At 48.1% G+C, this 3590-nt stretch overlaps 2 non-coding genes across 2 annotated transcripts; one reads left to right on the top strand and one right to left on the bottom strand.

The window, feature by feature from the left end:
• Positions 1 to 604: 604 nt before the first annotated feature.
• Trnad-guc lies at positions 605 to 676 on the bottom strand. Its single transcript has one exon. It is a non-coding gene; the product is annotated as a tRNA-Asp (tRNA).
• Positions 677 to 933: 257 nt separating this feature from the next.
• On the top strand, positions 934 to 1005 carry Trnaa-ugc. Its single transcript has one exon. It is a non-coding gene; the product is annotated as a tRNA-Ala (tRNA).
• The last annotated feature ends 2585 nt before the right edge of the window (positions 1006 to 3590 follow it).

Raw genomic sequence — 3590 nt, 5'->3', positions numbered from 1 at the left:
AGAAACCTTGTCTCGAAAAACCAAAAAAAAAAAAAAAAAAACCAAAAAAAAAAACAAAGAAATGGGAGCGGAGGAAATGAAGTTCTGTAAGCTAAGCACTGGGGAGGCTGAGGCAGGACAATTGTTCCTGGAGTTGAAGGCCTGCCAGGGTTACAGGCCAAGCAAGAATTAAAAAACAAAACCTTTGTGAGAAGTGGGCACCTGCTTTATGCTTCTCAGAACATGCTTTACCTTGGCTTTTACAAATAAATAAATAAAAATAAATGACAAAACCTATTCACGACAAAAATGGAGTAAGGTGGGAAAGAAAAATTGGAGAAGGAGGAAGAGGTCTCTTAGAGGCAGCCCTGTGGGCAGGCTGGGACACACTCTTTGGAGTTGGCATTAGCCAGATGCCTAGGGCTGGACCTCCATCCTAGCCATGTTCACATATAAGAACCCAAGTGAACTCAGGAGGTCCTTGTAAAATTCAAGAAAGTAGGAAAGGGTAAAGAGGCTCGACGGTGGCAGATAAGCCGAGACTCTGTTGGTCTGATGCGCAGTACGTAAGTACAGGATTTCCAAAATTCCAGGGATTTGTGAAATGCAAAACCTAGCACGTGGTCTCCCCGTCGGGGAATCGAACCCCGGTCTCCCGCGTGACGGGCGGGGATACTCACCACTATACTAACGAGGATGAACCATACTGAAGGCTTCTCAGACAAGTCACTATAGACGGATAAACCTAAGGCCTTACACTTACGTTTTCTTTTTTTTGTATTCCTCCTCTTTTGTTCCTTTAATTCTTCCTCTCTGTTTCTTCCCCTCTCTCTTTCTCCCTCCCTTCTTTCTGAGACCTCAGTTCATGACGCCAACGTCACTAGCCGAAATCGGACTTTACAGCAGCGTGTGTTTGATTACCATCATTATTTCGGAAAACCCTATCCACCACTAGGGGATGTAGCTCAGTGGTAGAGCGCATGCTTTGCATGTATGAGGCCCCGGGTTCAATCCCCGGCATCTCCACTTTTTGACTTTTATTTAAACAAAACAAAAAACCCTGCATTAAATCAGGTCAGAAAGCAACACAAGAGACCCAGTCCTCCTTCCCCACAGAATGGAAAACCCACGCCCTAGGATGGACCCTGCGTGGCATGCCGGTTTTGCGCGGGCGGCGGAATCAGCATTTGTAAACCAACTCCGGTAGTTACTTATCAAGGGAGCCGGAGGAAAACATTTCATTTCCAAGGAGGTTCTCTAACTGGCGGCTCCAGGGCGCCTATTGTCGCATAATGTGCTCCCATCATGTGTCCAAATAAATCGTCAAGTAGCCCAGGAACTTGCAAAGTCCACACAAGGAGTCTCAGCCTTTCTGGAACTCAAATTCCTGCTCTAGGTTAACACTAGGAATGTTTTATGTTTTATGACGACACAGAACTGCGGAGACATCCACAAGAGCTGCATGAACCGAAGCCGGCGGGTGCACACTCCTTGAGTGCGGAGCGGGAGCTTTAAGATGAAAGGGACAGAAAGCTGGCCTGTGTCTGGACTTTAATGAACGGGGACCGAACCAGGTGGAACTGAGGTTTGAAACCCCCCACCCCACCACCTGCCGGAGGATTTGACTCTATCATCAGTGTTTTAAAGGCTCCTCCTGGCGGCCACGTGAAGTTTTGCAGGCTGGCGCTGGAGGTACAGCGGGTTGGGTGGTGGCGGCAGGGTGTTCTGGCTGATTCAGTAGGCAGCTATGTAACATTGCCTAACCCGGGGGCCACATGCTTTGCTCAGTCATTCCCCTTAGGTTTGTTCTGCCACTCTGAAGCTTGTCACTTTCATATGTGGCCCCCCGACTTTTTACTCTTTATTTCGATAGCATGCATGCCTACACGGAGGTGCGCCAGTGGGCTGGAAAACATCTATTTAAGCATATTATTTGACGGCTGGAGTTTAGCTCAGTTTGTAGCGTGCTTACCTAGAATGTACAACAGCTAGCACTGCGTAAACCAGGCTTGGTGGCGCATGTCTGTCGTCCCAGCACCCCGAGTGGCGTCTGAGGCTATCCTGGGCTATGAGACGCTTTCTCATTAGCACACCTGGAGGTGTTACTGATCCTATCTGCTCACCAGCCTGGGCGGATTGATTGCCTTGATCCTTAAAATTCTTTATCCTCACGAAGGATGAGGTTACAGGTGTGAAGCACACCTGCCTGGCTTATGCGGCACTGGGGTGGTATCCTGGGCCACAACTCCAGTCCTTGATGCTTTAACTTCTAAGTGCATAGGGACTATTACTTTTCTGCATGATTGAGAGGGTGAGCATCTCTCCTGTTACCAAGACAGGCCTCTAAAACCACCTGAATGCTGGTCACCAGGGCAGGTTTGGAGGAAGATAGTTTATTCATAGATGCCATTCGTGGAGGTGGGAGGACCAGGTCTCCTAGCTGCCTCTCCAACAGCTTGGGAACATTCTTGGATAAAGCAGGGTGATTGAAGGGGTGAATCCGGTGAAGTAACCAGTAGGCCAGGAGTTAGTCCCCAAACTTAAGGGGAAAACAGTACTGGGTCAACAGTGCCAGAGCACACTGTTTCTTTACCACCCAGAAGATACAGGAAGATTGGTACAAGACTGTCTGAGCCAAGTGTGGTGGCTCACACCTGTGTCCTAGGTCTTGGGAGGTGGAGGCAGGAAGATTATGAGTTTAAGGCAGGCTACACAGTATGCTCAAGGCCAGCTTGGGTTACACGAGACTCTGCTTCAAAGTAAAAAAGTCTGAAACAAGGGCCTTCAAGATGACTCACTGGATAAAGAAAATTGCCACCAAGACTGACAGAGGACCCAAGTTCAAGTCCCAGGACTTGGAAGGCAGAGGCAGCCATGACCTGGGGAATCTGGGGCCAGCCTGACCTACATAGTCCTAGGCCAGTCAGAACCAGTCTCAAAACCAAAACCGAGTCCTGCTGTCTGCCCCCACCACCTCTTTTAAAATTTACACTGGGTTTCATAGGGGAATTTCCACCTAGCCATAGTCTGTCTGGGGAACGTCCCCTTTGCCTCAGTTCTGCTTTCTCGTCACTCATAGGATGTATGGTTTTATATAAAGTCTAGGACCCACAAGTCTGAGGTTGGCTTAATCTTCTTAGTAGAATAATCTCCAGTAGTTTAGTGGCTGAAAGAAATCACCTTACACATACCGCATTTTCCTTACCCATTCTTTACTGTGACGGGAACCTGGCTGGTTATACAGCTTAGTTAGTGTCTGTGATGTGTTGCCTTGCAGTCCTCTGGTAAATACCCAGCAGTGGCACTGCTAGGTCCCAAAGTAGATCCTTCTAGGGTTCTGAGGTGCCTCCATATTGACTTCCACTGTGGCTGGACTGGTTTTAATTCCCAGGATTGTTGTGCAAGGACTCCCTTTGGCCTAGGCTATGCTGGAACTCAGAGATCCCCCTGCTGCCCAGATTAAAAGCACACCCAACTACCACATCCAGCTATTTGCATGTGGAGTGCCATTTTGACTGGTCTGAAATCTCATGTAGCTATTTGTTTTTATTTTATGTATGTGTGTGTGTGTCTGAGGAACCAGAAGACCTAATCAATCAGATCCCCTGGAA

The sequence above is a fragment of the Microtus ochrogaster genome, chromosome 2 (genome assembly GCF_000317375.1).
Source record: "Microtus ochrogaster isolate Prairie Vole_2 chromosome 2, MicOch1.0, whole genome shotgun sequence".
Taxonomy (NCBI): domain Eukaryota; kingdom Metazoa; phylum Chordata; class Mammalia; order Rodentia; family Cricetidae; genus Microtus; species Microtus ochrogaster.
This window is presented reverse-complemented; position numbering and strand designations above follow the sequence as displayed.